This window comes from Xenopus laevis, chromosome 1S (assembly GCF_017654675.1).
Source record: "Xenopus laevis strain J_2021 chromosome 1S, Xenopus_laevis_v10.1, whole genome shotgun sequence".
Classification (NCBI taxonomy): Eukaryota; Metazoa; Chordata; class Amphibia; order Anura; family Pipidae; genus Xenopus; species Xenopus laevis.
The window spans coordinates 16,603,191-16,620,296 of record NC_054372.1 but is presented as its reverse complement, the minus strand read 5'-3'; the positions used below and the strand labels follow the sequence as shown (position 1 = coordinate 16,620,296).

Sequence of the window (17,106 nt, the reverse complement as noted above, 5' to 3'; positions counted from 1 at the left end):
GCCTTGCTCTTCAACAGATCAGGCAAGATGAGCCTTTAACAAAATAAATTACAAATCTTGGAGCATAGAGGGCAAAGGTTCCTATGGATGTATGGATGATAGCTCATTATGCATGTGCCTTATGAAAAATGCAAAGGGGGAAAGTTACTGTCATAACATTAAATCCATCATATATTGTGGATACTTAATAAAATATGTTTCACACACAGTCTTTTTTTGAGATATTTAATGTTTTATTAGTTAACTCTCCCACCTTACAATCGTTGTCCTGCTACAAAAAAAAAAACATATTCCTGCTGTGAATTCCAGGCTGAGATCAAATGAGTTGGAACTGGCATTTCCAATGAAATGAATGAATTTTGAATTAATTTTCTATCACTGCAGTTTCAGCATCCGGGGGTTATTTTTACTTTGGCAACATAGTTGTGAAGCAGTTCAAAGAAGATACCAAGAAGCGCAGTTCCATGATTGACATTCAGTTCCCTGCGGGCCTTGGCAAAATCCTCCTCTTGCTCATTCATGAGCAGCTTCATCATTTCAGCCCTTTCCAGGTCGTGGAGCTTCTCCAGGAGGAGCTTGTATTCTGTAAGTGACTATGCAAGGAAAGGAACTGCTATTAGTTGGGAGTGGACATGTGAGTTGTTACTTAAAACAAAGTGCTGGTGATATCATCCCTAGAATGAGACAGCCTCACAATAAAAAATTGTAATATCCTAACCCATCATTGATAAAGAAACAGGCTAAGAAAACATCTATTTCCCAGATCTTTACCCTTTATTACAATCTTACTCCATTATAGCAGACAAGACTCATCTTCTACAGCTGCTCTGTAGCCATGGGGGCAGCCATTCAAGCACAGGATACACAGTAGATAACATATACATTCTGAAGAATCCCATTGTATACTATAGTAGTACTTATCTGTTATCCACTGTGTATCCTGTGCTTGAATGGCTGCCCCCATGGCTACACAGCAGCTTGTTTATATAAACTATAGTAGTACTTATCTGTTATCTACTGTGTATCCTGTGCTTGAATGGCTGCCCCCATGGCTACACAGCAGCTTGTTTATATAAACTATAGTAGTACTTATCTGTTATCTACTGTGTATCCTGTGCTTGAATGGCTGCCCCCATGGCTACACAGCAGCTTGTTTATATAAACTATAGTAGTACTTATCTGTTATCTACTGTGTATCCTGTGCTTGAATGGCTGCCCCCATGGCTACACAGCAGCTTGTTTATATAAACTATAGTAGTACTTATCTATTATCTACTGTGTATCCTGTGCTTGAATGGCTGCCCCCATGGCTACACTGCAGCTTGTTTATATAAACTATAGTAGTACTTATCTGTTATCTACTGTGTATCCTGTGCTTGAATGGCTGCCCCCATGGCTACACAGCAGCTTGTTTATATAAACTATAGTAGTACTTATCTGTTATCTACTGTGCATCCTGTGCTTGAATGGCTGCCCCAGTGGCTACACAGCAGCTTGTTTATATAAACTATAGTAGTACTTATCTGTTATCTACTGTGTATCCTGTGCTTGAATGGCTGCCCCCATGGCTACACAGCAGCTTGTTTATATAAACTATAGTAGTACTTATCTATTATCTACTGTGTATCCTGTGCTTGAATGGCTGCCCCCATGGCTACACAGCAACTTGTTTATATAAACTATAGTAGTACTTATCTATTATCTACTGTGTATCCTGTGCTTGAATGGCTGCCCCCATGGCTACACAGCAACTTGTTTATATAAACTATAGTAGAGTTTCTGCAGCAAAAAACACCAGTTGTACCAGTTTAGAGCAACACTACATTATATTTTCCTTACTTTAAAACACTTTAGTTTATGGGTGTTACCGATATTTCTTCAATTCTGCCAGGATCCATTTCTGCCCACTGTCAACCATTTTGACATCATTGGAACAAATCCATTCATTACGTGTTACCTGATCCCTTTTTCATGATTGAGTTATATGCTATTGCAGGAGACCTTTAAATCATTAAAAGCCTCAGGGGCCTGTTAGTCATTTATTTTTCTTGTAAACTGACAATAAAAAATAAAATCACTCTTGATGCAGCGAGTTATTGCTGCAAGCAAAACCCTTGTAACTATGGCATTCGCATCGTCAGGAAAATGCTCCTGTTACCGAAAATCCAAGTCTGTTTACTTCTTGTGGTAATTTCTGTAAATGGAAAAGTCTGTATGTCTATTGAATATTTACAGGAATTGTATAAAGCTGAAACACTTTTCACTTTGGCTGATTCTCAAAGCCTAGAGAACTTTCTCCAGAACAATCTATTCAAGATAAAAATTATTGGCACATGGACCTCTCGAATCTTATAAGGAAAGTGCTACTGGGGAACCAGACGAACAGTCTCACATTTGTAGGCATCACATGTAACTGAAGAGGATCCACTGAGAGAATTTGTAATGAATTTGGCTGCTTGGTCCCCCGATACAGCTGATGTTTTGCCACAGAGCGGACCGACTGGTTGCTTCCCAAGAGGTATTATAGACTGGCTTACTACCCATGGATATATGATCATTTTATTGAAATGTTGGGTAAATGGGATTTTCAACCAAATATGTTGGAAAAGCATAACAGGAACATCCTACCTTCAAAATAATGCCCAGTCCACCTTACAACCATTAACATACATCGACCCACATTGTAGATTGACTGCCAACAAAACTAAGGTAGAACATCTACAGGATACAAGTTAACTACTAAAACATGGAAATGATGGAGAACTTAATAATGAAAAGGAGTAAGTAATATCTACATTATACCCAATGATGTCAAACGATTGGCAAAAGCAGAAACGGATTTTAATCATACCATGATGACCAAGTAAGGAAAGACTTTGGAAAAATGCCTACTTGCTGTCTTAATTACTCCCAGAAGCCAAGTTAGGATGAGATTTTGGATGACCATGGTACCCACAGATGCATTCATTTTGAAGGAGAAGGAAAGCTACAAACACAGTTTATTGCCAACAGATTAGCCACACTGGAAGCTCTGGAAGCTCTCACTGCTTGTTTAGTATAGCAGCTGCCATATTAGCTTGGTGTGACATCACCTCCTGTCCGAGTCTCTCCCTGCTCACTCATAGCTCTGGGCTCACATTACAGCAGGGAGGGGAGGAGGGAGGGGGGAAAGGGAGAGGAAGATAGGAGCAAACTGAGCATGCTCAAGCCCGTGCCCTGGAGGTTTATGCTAAAAACAGGAAGTCTGATACAGAAGCCCATGAGTACACAATAGAAGGAAAGAAATGCTGTGTTTCTTTTGACAGAGGACTCAGAGCAGCATTACTTTGAGGGTTTACTGATATATTTATATAGACCTTTCTGATAAAGCTTACTTCATTTTAGCCTTTCCTCCTTTAATGGTTACCATTAAAGCAAATGACAGGCTGCAAGGCTGAGGTCGGGGCATGTCTTCCCTGGATAGAAAGGCCAGCACAGAATGTGTCATCTGTTATATGAGCATTATTTGCTGTCTTATTGATACTTTGGCTGAATAGCTGGTATGGCAGGGGTTGGGTATATCTGTAACCTTGTTAGGAGCTAAGCCTGACAAAATATTTGACCTTAAAATGGGCGACTGAAAACAGTCCCGTGCTTCCAAAACTCAGACATGTTACATACTAACACAAAGCTAATATTTTATACATTTTCCCCAGCATGCCTACATTTTTCTTCTGCTTCTTCATTAACTGCCTTCTGTTTGCGCTCTTGAATGTCCACCTGCTTTCTGGTGTTTAAATGACATTTCACGATTTTCCTCTGATTTTCCTCTTGGATTTGCTTCTCCAAGTTGATCCATTGTTCAGTCATAGTGGCAGTCAACCCTTTCATCTCATAAGGCGGCAGCCTTACAGTAGCTGGCATGTTCCTGAGCAATATACCAATAATATCCTTGCCAATGTTTATTCTAAGTAAGATTCGGCATGTGTCAGATTCACTATCTCTGAGCTCAGGAACAAAGATAGTTTTAAAAAATGCAAAGAGGTCAGGATTTTCCAAGTCTTCCAATTCAAATGCTATGGTAGATGGAAAGAACTGATACTTTTAATTGGTATTTTGTAACTTATGTCAGGGCTCTGTACCCCCTGTTGCAAAATATGAGGATATTAGAAGTAATCTCGGAGTTCCATGACCTCTGCCTTTCGGCCTCGTGTTTTTATATGGTCATGAAACTCCTCGGTAACTTATATCATCCTTGTTATTTACAAGAGGGGTGCTTTATTTACTATATTATGAAATATAGAACTACTTTGTGTGTTTCTGAATTTTAGGACAACTGCTATAAACAGTAGAGCAATGTAGTATCATGTAATTCTGGCTTGCAGTTCAATATGGTGGTACAGCTACAGAGAAGCTAAACAATTGCATAGCTATCCCTAGTTTCTCTGAAAGGGTTACTGACTGTAAATACTCCTTCCAAAGTCATAATTTTCTTCTTAATCTTGTGTAAATATCCTATGACAAAAGTATGGCATGGGAGTCTGGCCTAGCGTTGGAGGACATGGTCTAATGACAAGAACCATAGACCAGTAATGACAAAGCAAAGTAAAAGAAAAGGCAATATGTCAAAAAACTGCTCCTGGTAAGTTTAAGATCTGAAAACCGACCCTCTCCTTGCCTCTTCAGAGGGAGGAGGTACAATAAAGTGCAGTAGGCTTCATGAATAATACACTATATGCCCAAAAGAATGTTGACACCTCAATTGTCCCATATGAAGGGTATAAATAGGACTTCGGTCCCCTTTTTTTCTGATAAAAACTGTTATCCTCAACTTTTTAGGGAAGGCATTACATTAGATCTTGGAATATTGCTGGTGGGATCAACTTCATATGTAAGAGGTTGGGCACTGATATTGGAGATCAGGCCTGACTTGCATTGGCATTCCAATTCATTTAACTTATGTCAGGGCTCTAAGCAGGCCAGTCATGTTCTTCCACCCCCATCTCAAAAAAACCATTCTGTATGGCACTGGGTTTTCATGTCGCTCAGAGGAAGGAGCATTCCCCAAACTGTTGCCAAATGGAATGTCATTGTATAATGTAGTACCTCCAAGAAAGGGAGTCTATTAAATAGCCAATTCCAATAGACCGAAGGGCTGCCAACATATTTTTTTGGCCACATAATGTACGTATAACAATCCTCTGGCTACAACTAATTATATTTCAGTATAATAATCGAATTAAAAAGGATCTTCTTGGGGGGTGGAGTATAAGGGAATAAAATGAAGCATAGGTGCAAAAAGATTTCTAATTTTTATTCAAAGCTAAGTTTTGTAGGAAACTATTTAAAACATAAATTGAATTTAATTCAAGCATTACCATGTCGTTGTGACCCTTAGTTAATGTGATGTTAAACAGTTTCTCAGTAGGGAAGCAGAGATCGGCATTAGTCATATTAACTGAACAAAATCCTTTCAACCAAAGCAATCTGCTTGCTGAATACTGTGATGGCCCAGGGTATTGCTTATCAGCCAACTGGGGCATTTAAGTCAAAAGCTAATTAAAAGCATTGATTCGAATAATAACAGAAAAGTGTTATTTATTCAATGTATTCTTATAAAAGAGACAAATTTTCATCATTATAATTACCGATGGCTTACAGGGTCACTAAACACAATTTTTTTGAGCTCGGTGCAGGGGAATACCAATTCTAATATGTATAGCTTTATGCCCCTCCTTCGAATTATTTTTTTTATATAAGATCACTTTACATTAAATAATCATCATTTCATAAATAGTTCACAAATCAAACAACAAAACAAAAATAACCAAAAATCCCACAAACCCACCCATGCACCCTCCAGCCCGCAGAGTATGCCCCTCATTAGAGGTAGTGAACAAAAATAGGGTACTGTGTCTGAAATTGATAATGGAGAATTCAATTTATGGCTCGTTTTGACAGAGCACATCCCTAGAGATACTCCTTTGCTGACTAGGCTACACCCTGCAATATCTTTTGGTAATGGGTTATAACACAATAGGAGGATAATGAAAAGTGATATGGAAGCTTACGACAAGCCTGAGTGGCCCTTCAATTGAAGGATGCTTTTTTGTGTGTGCCAGGGCACCAAACATTTGAAACTAGGCTTTATTGTAGATATCAAAGAAGAAGCATAAAATCAATTCATCAGCAGTGAAAAATAAGTAAAAATTAAATGTACAAATCACACGGGTTTGCTTTTGAATGAAGAATGTATTTGCAGGTAGCAAAGTTTTTCTTATAGTAGGCATGGAACCCTCCAGATGTTATTTAAGTACTGCTTCTGTAACTGGCTCTTCGTGGGATTCTGAGAGTTGAACTTCAGTAACCCTGAAAGGCCCAGGGTTGATCAACACACCGAGGCCCTGCTGAAATGGCACCCCACCCTCTGGAAATCCACCACTTCTTGCAACTTATCGTCAGCTCTGTCTCGATACACAGAATGCCCTTTTTTTTCTCATGATTGCACTCAACATGGGTCCACATCCTGACAGAACCCTACTGCCTCAGTATGCTTTCTAGTGATGGGCAAATTTGGGGGGTTTTGCTTCGCCAAAAAATTCTTGGTGCTGGCGTCTCGTTTTTGATGCCGGCATCCGTTTTTTATCGCCGGTGAATTTTCTCTGGCAAATTTTCATGGCGGTTTCGCAAATTTATTCACCAGCACGAATTGCGGGAATTCGCCCATCACTAATGCTTTCTCCTTCCCAAGATCAGGCAATGTGATTAATTAAAGGGGAAGGAAACCTAGTAAGCACAAACCCCCCTCCCGTTTGTTGTCCACCCTCCCTCCTCCCCCCTGGCGTACCCGTCCTGCTGGGCAAATGCCCCTAACTTGTTACTTACCCTTCTGCACAGGTCCAGTCCAGGGAGTTCACCGACGACATCTTCTTCCACGCGATCTTCTTCCTGCTGTGAACGGCGTTTTCGTGCATGCTCAGTAGGATCAGTTCGCCGGTACGGATCTACTGCACATGCTCCAAAAGTCACGCGCATGCGCAGTAGATCGTACCGGCGAAATGATCCTACTGCGCATGCGCTGGTCAAAGCAGGAAGAAGATCGCGTGGAACAAGATGTCGTCGATGTGCCGACTAGGTTTCCTTCCCCTTTAACAGCGGCAGAAGGAAGAGGAAAAATAAAGTTAACGTTTCCTCAGTGACTTTATTTTTAACAGATTCATATGGGAATTTTTATGAATTCATTTGGGACATTAACAAATTCATCAATTAATGAACTAACCAACTAATGAATTTATACACCTCAAACAACCAGTCTACACTATTATCAAATGATTGCGCATTACGATGAACTATGAATAACAGCTTTTAACAATCTCATTCAACATGAAATAATGAATGCCATCAATTTTGATTAATCCTATGTGACAATTTATTTTTTTGCACTTTATTAAATTATAAAAATATGTCATTTTTTGCATACGTGTAAATTAAAAAGGTGATCTTTTGTACTAACATATGTGTAATTAATTTATTGAATTGTGGGAGTAACTAAAATGCAATATAACTATTGATAGACTAAATACCGAGTGCAGATTTTGAGATACTTTTTTATATTATTTACTTCTAAAAATTTTTATCTCCTGCACCACCCTAATTCATGTGGTTGTGTAAGTCTGTTTAATAAATTAGAGAGTGCTGTACCGATTATAAAAATTATAAAAATCCTTCCCAAGATCAACCTACACCTCTCTGCATCTATTTTCATATTCTGTACATGTCACTGTTCATCTCCAACAATCTGCATGATGAACTATTTTCTTACTCTGGATCAGAGATCATGGTTTGATGGACAGAGAACATGCAATACTGACCTCCATTTCACTATTACCTTCAATTGAATCAATGCAGAAAGTGGACAACGTGTATTGCATAGAAAACCAATTATTTACATCCATATATTGAAGATATGCCAAAAAGAGATTGTTTTTCTATTTCAGTAATGCTTATTGGCTATAAAGCATCATATTCTGGTTGGTCTTAAATCACGTCTTAAAGTAGTCCTATTAGTCCATAATATAAATACAGTCCCTCCTGAACAGTGGATGAGTCAAAGACAGGTCATTCCCAGGTTCAATAAAACTAATTAAGACCTCTGTCATAAACTAGGCTCTCATTGATTCCTGGAGGCCTGACCTGACAATATCCTACCATATATAACAGCAGGCTATTCTTCCACTGGGTTCATAGATAGAGGCATGTTTCCCTTACTTGAAGTAAAACAACCATATAATTTATTGCAAATAAAAAATCAATAGAAAACCATCAAGCAACCTAAACTTATACTGATCAGTCTTTTATTTATTCTATATAGCATTTAAAGGGCATGTAAAGTCTAAAATAGAATAAGGCTAGAAATGCTGTATTTTGTATACTAAATATAAACCTGAACTTACTGCACCACAAGCCTAATCAAACAAATAATTTATGCTTTCAAAGTTGGCCACAGGGGGTCACCATCTTGTAACTTTGTTAAACATCTTTGCAAGACTAAGACTGTGCACATGCTCAGTGTGGTCTGGGCTGCTTAGGGATCGTCATAAACAAAGCTGCTTGAGTTCTGCATGGCTGGGAAGTAAGGCGGGGGCTCCCCCTGCTGTACATAAGTATGATTGTTTCCCTGCTCAGCAGTTAGGGACCGTCTGACAATTCCTATCCACAGCAGTAAATGAAGGGAGAATTTCACTGCATACAGTCAGGTTTCTTATAAAAACGGTACACATTTTTTAATTAAAGTATATTGGAGATTGTTTTCTTTTTCATTAAAGAAAGTAAAAATGGGATTTTATTTTTTTGCCTTTACATGCCCTTTAATTCAGAAGGACACACTAAATAAAGAAAAATAAATAATGGCCCACAGACCTTAACCCTTAAAAAGAACTGTGAGCAGATATCAAATTTCACGTGTGGCTGTAGATCCCAACGCGACTCAAAATGCTTTTACTATGAACCTAGTTTTGTTTCTCTTTATTCTAGAGGTGTATATTTCCCTTGTAGTAGATTGTACTGTTTGCCAATCCATGCATATATTCAAAACTTATATTTTACACCTCTCTTCCTATTATCCCTTGGGTTTGTTTGTCGACAGGCTGGTCCAAGATTAAGAATGCCAAATATAATGCTTTTTGCATATTTGAGAAAATATAAACTAAAGCGGAGGCATGATGGGAATTCTTGGTCTCTTGCAGCCCATCTCTGAATACTAAGTTACCAGCTCTCCTGTTTATATGTTGATCTGTGGCCCTCTATTGATAAATGTGTGAACAAAATAGTACTGCCATGGGCTCTGATTATATTAATTGAATCAGTTTCCTCTGCTGTTAAACACAGAAGCTTCCCAAACCCTCAAAACTCACTCGCCCAATGCTTGAAGCATGTTCTCTGCTTCTTCAAAGACCAATCATCTTGTCAGGCACGTTGAAACCTTCATTCATGTTGTCAGATGAATTGCGCTGTTATTTTCCCAGTTTTGGCTCGCAATTAGTTTTATGCAGTTTTTGCTGGGAAGGTACAGAATACATTTTAATCTCTGTTGATATTAATGTTGTCCTTGCACATAGTTATTATATTTCTGCTTAAAGACACAAAAGATAATTTGGTCACGTGCAAGTCATGCATGGGGTGAAATGAATGATCCCCAGGTAGGTGTGTCAATTTAGGCTGTTTATGTGTTTATATATATATATATATATATATATATATATATATATATATATATATATATATATATATATATATATATATATATATATATATATATATATATATATATATATATATATTTAGATGAAGGAATGAAGCAGCACACAATTCTTTGCAAAAGTGTATATTACAAATCAAGCATCAATACAGCGACGTTTCGGGCAGGCTATATGCCCTTTATCAAGCCATTTAGGAGGCTTGCTTACAAATATGACTATTTATTGGCTAATCCATTTAACATCTTATACCAATATGGTGGGTCCTAGAAACAACGGTTTATGTTAAAAAAAAAAAACAAAGCAAAACCACTATATTCAGACATGTATTTATCAATAATAATTTGGGACACCTGTAGCCCAAATTATATTTTTTGATAGCGACGTTTCAAAGTGTGCCTGGGGTATTGACTATGATTAATATTTGAGGACTTGGTATGAGACGAGTTAAACTATCCCTAGTATAGACAGTAATATTGTTCGGTGGATGCACTTCTCTTAAATAAGACTTAAAGTGAGATTTCACCTTAAACGTGACTTTTACTATGTTGAAGACAATTGAATTCTAAGGTGAATTGCAGATGGGATTTATTTTTCTATTTTTGTGGGGGGTTTAATTGTGGGTAGCTTTTAGTTTAAACTATTATTCAATTGTTTGCACATGTGCGCTCTTCTGTTTTCAGGATTTAGTGCACAGGAGTTTTAACAAACTGAAAGACCGCTCCAACCGTGTTATACTGTATTACTTCAGTCCCTTCTTTGTTATCTGGTGCTTCCGTATCGGAGTGCTGGTTACAGATAAAGTTGCATGAATCAAATTTGGAAAAGTGTAGACTGCACCTTCATTAAAAACGTATACTTTATTGTTTGACTATTGGAAATATAAGATCAAAGACCATTGCCTGACGCATTCCAGACTACACTAGTCCTTAAACTCACAGGAGATTTAAGTAGCAAAATCTACTTGTGCAATCAATTCTAAAATCTCTGTAACAAATGCAGAAGCAACTGGGCAGCCCTTTATTTGTGCTGCACTAGGCCCGGGCCTTTGTGGCCTTCCCACAAATTTGGCCCTGGCTTGGTGCTTCATTACCCTACCACCCAGAAAACAGTTAAGAAATCAAAATGGTGTTTGAGGAGTAGAGAACCTTTAAATAAAAAGGCCATAGAAAAGTAAAAATCTGTTCTGTGGTTGCCAGGGTCAGTGACCCTAGAAATCAGCTAGCTTTTTCTTCTGCAAAGCTGGAGAGAGACAGAATAAGAAGGCCCACAATGCAAAAACAATAGAAAACCAAAAAGTTGCATAATTAAAATGAAAATGAGGAAAAACACATGCTGAATTAATTCAATCCATCTATGTCTTAATTTTCTGTATAATAATGAACAAAAACATTACTCAGTACACAGCTTAAAAGCCCTAGGATGAGATCCTATTGAGCGCTGCGGGATGAGCCGGAAGCTACCTGATGTCTGTCTGTTGGGCTGCTTTGAACAGATTTGCTAATAAATCTTTTATATCCAATATGAAATCTGTATATGCATCCTGGTAAATACACCTGCTAATGGCACCATTGAAACTCAGCTCTTTTATACTGAATGCATGGCAACTGTTATTTACAAATAAACACAGGGGAAAAAAAGTTTCACCAAGACAACTGATTTTTATAAATGTCTGGATTCTTGTTGGTTATAAAAACATGGCACCTCTCAGAAGATCCCCTTCTGAACTCCAGCCACTAAGAGCATCTCCCTGCGGCTAGCAGCAAAGAACATATTTTTGTGTTCAGCTTCAGTGTAGTCGCAAATCTCCAAACCAGCAAATAGGAAACAATCATTCTCTATGAGCTTTACCTTTATATTTTCCTTGGCTGTGATTGTAAAGGCCGCCATTGATCTTAAAGAGGTTCCAGCAACCTGTGGAAATAATGGGTTATAGCATTTAAATGTGCAGGCTGGAGAACCTAAAAATGTTAAAATTATATTCAAGCACTGATATATTTTTGTCACCAAACATGACCCTATGTAGAGTCCAGGATCCGAAGGAGAACTTTACTGCATTTAGGAAACATTAGCCATGTGCCAATTATTACTTAATTTGAAAACATGTAGAACAGATGTCCCCTATTAGTCAATGGCGAAAGCATTGGCGAAGCCCAGTGCTGGTATAGTTAATTTTGCTCTAGGGCAGGGATCCCCAACCTTTTGAACCCGTGAGCAACATTCCGATGTAAAAGGAGTTGGGAAGCAACGCTAGCATGAAAAATGTTCTTGGGGTGCCAAATAAGTGCTGTGATTGGCTATGGACTGGCAGCCTACAGGAGACTCTGTTTTTGGTTTTTATACAACCAAAACTTGCCTCCAAACCTGGAATTCAAAAATAAGCTCCTGCTTTGAGGCCATTGGGAGCAACATCCAAGGGGATGGAAAGCAACATGTTGCTCACGAGCTACTGGTTGGGGATCACTGCTCTAGGGCATCCCCATCAACTGGGAACTCATGGTCTCATTGGATAGAACAAATGGGGTAGTCTCACTTAAAGCAGAAGGGGTTTCTTGCTAGGTGGGCACAAGTGATTGGCACCTTGTGAATGGGTCACAATCACACCTTGTGTGGAAAGAAAAGAAACTAGAAAAATAGAGGCTGAGTGAGGAGAAGAAAAATAATAGTACTGACAGTTGCCCCTGGTCTAAGGTTTTTTTAGAGGGCCCCTGGTGTCCCAGTCCAACATTGCCTAGATCAATTAAGTTTCTAGAGCAACAGAAGTTCTGGAGAACATTTACAACAATAAGGCAATGAAACTAAGCAGATCTTACAGCAGAAGAGTTGTGGAATGTTAGCTGGGCTGGCAGTGATAGCTGCAATCTGTCGGAGGAGAGTTCAGTAGTGATGGGCGAATTTATTCGCCAGGCGCAAATTCTCGGCGAATTTGCGCGATTCGCCGCCAGCGAATAAATTCGCGAAACTCCCGCGAAAATTCGCGGCAAAAATTCGCGGCAAAAATTCGCCGGCGTCAAAATTTTTTTTCGAAAAAACGGACGCCAGCGTCAAAAACGGGCGCCGGCGTCGAAAAACGGGCGCCGGCGTCAAAAACGAGACGCCGGCGCCGTTTCACGAATTTTTCACCGTTTCGCAAATTTCGCGCCAAATTCGCGAATTTTTCTGCGAAACGGCGCAAATTCGCCCATCACTAGAGTTCAGAGCTCAGTGATGCGGTGTGTACTTAATGAGCAAATATTCTTCGGCTGCAATAAAGGTTCGGAAATAATCAGGAGGATGAACACATAAGCACTTTGCTGCTATTAAAGTTCTATTTAAAGCTTCATTTCGCTTGTCTGCAGTTTGCATACAGTTCCACAAAATGAAACCGCTCAAGCATGCTTTCTGCTTAATTAATCCTTTAATTGTTCTTAAATGTTTGTTTACTGTATTCACGGTCTCATTATTTTCGCGTGCCAGCAATTTTATTTTGGGAACGTATCATGAGATGATACTGTCATCATTATAGAACTAGGAAGTATTGAGCCCCAAAACGGATACGGTTTCACAAGTATTGATTGAGGGCCCCACTGGGTTCTCTCTGCTGCCTTGATATTGTGTGATTGACTGAATGCTTTTTTTTTTATTTATTTTTTTAAACGTCAGTTTTATTTGTAGTATATCAAAAAGAGATTTGTAATTATGCAGTTATACATCAATTCTATCGTTTGATTTCCCTTTTAAAGCAATTTAAAGCATAAAATAACATATCAATAACATCAGTAACCAAAGTAATTTATATCAGGGGGTCACCATCTTGTCACTTTGTTAAACATCTTTGCAAGACTAAGACTGTGCACATGCTCAGTGTGGTCTGGGCTGCTTAGGGATCGTCATAAACAAAGCTGCTTGAGTTCTGCATGGCTGGGAAGTAAGGCGGGGGCACCCCCTGCTGTTCATAAGTATGATTGTTTCCCAGCTCAGCAGTTAGGGACCATCTGACAATTCCTATCCACAACAGTAAATGAAGGGAGAATTTCACTGCATACAGTCAGGTTTCTTATAAAAACGGTACACATTTTTTAATTAAAGTATTTTGGAGATAGGTTTCTTTTTCATTAAAGAAAGTAAAAATGTGATTTAATTTTTTTGCCTTTACATGCCCTTTAAATGCCACCTGTAGATCAATTTAATGTAGGCTCCTTGTGGGGCTGTGAGTAGGCTGGATGTTTTTTCATGGAAACATGGGTAATTCTACTTTTGGTTGATTTTATTGCTATTTATGTAGCCACATTTATACAGCACCCAATCAGTCCCTTCCTTAGCAAAACATTCAGTGGAAGTTCTGTACCATTCACACACACAGTAGGGTCAATTTCAGGAGACAAATAACCTGTCTGTATGTTTTTGGAGTGTGGAATAAAACTGAACAACCCAAAGGAAACCCACGTAGACTTTGGGAGAACATACAAACTCCAAAGTGCCAGACCATTAATCATCCTCCATCAATCTTTACAGTTGGCATTATGCATTCAGGCAGGTAGTGTGTAGACATCTGCCTTTGTCATACTTGCGGATATCATAGATTACTATAATGGGAAGGGTACATTTCCACCACAAAGCTATAATTCTACATAGGAAAAACCTGGTCGGATAACCGAATGCAAGGGTGTAAGAACAGAATACACATGATTATACTTATTCACCTTTTAGCGACTGGATCCTGAAAGTCTGAGTTCCGTTTACAACTCCAGTGCTGGGATAGCTGCTACCTGTCACAAGGAGACCAGTAATGTTATCAGAAAGAATAAGCCCAGTCATGTTGTCTGCAAAGGATGACACAACTGTGTTGTCAAGTACAGGTATTGGACCTGTTATCCAGAATGCTTGCGACCTGGGGTTTTCCATATAACAGATCTTTCCGTAATTTGGATCTTCATACCATAAGTCTAATAGAAAATCATTTAAACATTTAAAAAACCCACTAGGCTGGTTTTGCTTCCAATATAGATTCATTTTATTTGAGTTGGTATCAAGTACAAGCTACTGTTTTATTATAACAAAGAATCATTTTTAAAAATGTGGCTTATTTGGATAAAATGGAGTCTATGGGAGACAAACTGTCCGTAATTCGGAACTTTCTGAATAATGGGTTTCCAGATAACAGATCCCATACCTGTAGTACATTGTGGGTACTGAATGGGAAGCAGGTATTTCACACACATCACCCTCCTGCCTTCCACCTGCCACTTGATATAGTTATTTCCACATCTGCAACTGCCGCACAGTTGTGTTTCAGGGCAGGTGGCAAGCAGAGTTCTGGGTAAAGATATTAGGCCTCTTACACACGTGCAGTTTTTCCTGCGATTCCCTGTATTGCACTTTCTTAAGTTCAGCCTCAGGGGAGTGCAGGAGTAGACGCACTAAATTATTGTGACGGGGGCTGTACTCACACAGACGCATGTATGCGCCGAATGCAGGTGAAATGCAACATGCTGCGTCCCACCTGCGTTTTGTGCTTACATGCGTACAGCCCCCTTCACAATAATTGTGTGCGTCTACCCCTGCGGCTGAATGGAAGAAAGTGCAATGCAGGGGAGCGCAGGAAAAACCGCCCGTGTGTAAGAGCCCTTACAAATCTAGTTCGCTTTCAGATTTCAGAGTGATCTAGTGCTAGTAAAGGGGTTGTTCACCTTCAAATTAACTTTTAGTATGATGTAGAGTTTGATATTCTGAGACAATTTGCATTGTGACTTCACTTTTTACAGTGTTTTTTTAATTATTTTGTTTCTTTTGTTCAGCAGTTCTTAAGTTTGGAATTTCAGCAGGTATCTGGTTGCTAGAGTTTTAAATGACCCTAGTGACAGGCAGTGGTTTAATTGAGAGGTTGGAATATGAATAGGAGAGGGGCCGAATAGAAAGATAATTAAAATGAAAGCAAATAATAAAAAAAATCTTTAAGCAATAAAAAACGACAACTAGTTGAGAAATTGTTCAGAATTGTCCATTCCACAACATACTAAAAGTTAATGTGAAGGTGAACTACCCCTTAATAGATTTATATTTAAAAAAACAAAAAGCAAAGGGCCAAGATTTGGTCTCATTCTTTCAGGGGCCCGTGTCACATATGTAAGGGCTATAAATAAACCAGGGAAGTAAATGATACTGCATAATGAGGACTTAATGAGCACAAGGTGTTTAGCGAAATAAACACAAGCAACCTGACAAATTAACTATGAAATGTAATCAGTATAAGAGCTGCACAGGATGCAATAGCATAATATAACCAAATCCCACTCTATGAAAGAGACTCTTTTTAGTGGTTTCACAATTTCTTTCTCCATCATTCGGTTTGGACCTGAACAATTCGTTTTTTCTAAGGCCTGTTCAGGTCTCGGTTTTCTGCTTTGTGAAGCCCGAACCATAATCTGTCCAGTAATCATCTTGAAAAAAGGAACTAAAATGTTCTGAAAGCTTGCTATGATTATATTAGTTAGTCAATAAAGGTATCACCTTTATACCAATTTTGTTATTTTTTATTTCAAAAGGGTTGCCCTGTAACATAACCTGTCCAATAAATGAAAGCCAGTTAAATACTAAGGGGGTTATTTATCAAAGTCCGAATTAATCTCAATATTTTCTGCTACAAACTAGATCCAATCTGCTCTGTTTTTTTACGTTTATTTATTACTACATTTTCACGAAAATTTGCTTTGCCGGAACAAAATCAGATTTTAACGTTTTTTTCGGATTTTTCACCCGAAAACTTCGGGGTATTGCACGAAACCCAGTGCACATCAAAAAATCATTGGGACTTCTCCCGTTGACTTATATGCAACCTTGACAGGACTGAGATGTCGGATTTTCTGCTCCTCTGGGTTTAATAAATTCTGAAAAATTTGTGATTTTTTAAATTTAATTTTGAAAAAATCACAAATTTTTGTGATTTTTACATTCCGAGTTTAGTAAATAACCCCCTACAATTCTCACCTTAATATGGCTTAGTTAATATCAAGTGCAGTTCATTTCTTATTATTACATAAACAAACAAAAAAAAGCATATCAATCAAATATAAGGAACTGATTTTTCTAAATTAGCATTGCTGTATTTCAGAGCTTTCTAGATAACGGATTTCTGTTATCCCATAACTGTAAAGGTTTGGGCTTACTCATCAGGCAGAATATAGACAGAGATAAGGTTGCCACCTATGGTGGTTTTGAACTGGACATCTCAGTCCATTCAAACATTTCTGATTTAAAACATTGAGAAAGCACATGCATCAATGATGCAATATCCCCAACCCCATTATCATAACTCCACCATTGTGCCAGGCTATGATGTCATCATGCAAAATCACTGCCCCACCCTAATGCTTTTTGCCCTGCTCAATTTGTT

At 38.5% G+C, this 17,106-nt stretch overlaps 1 pseudogene; it reads right to left on the bottom strand.

Annotated features, from left to right (window-relative positions):
• Window positions 1-316: 316 nt before the first annotated feature.
• LOC121398741 lies at window positions 317-15,173 on the bottom strand (annotated as a pseudogene).
• Between the last annotated feature and the right edge of the window lie 1,933 nt (window positions 15,174-17,106).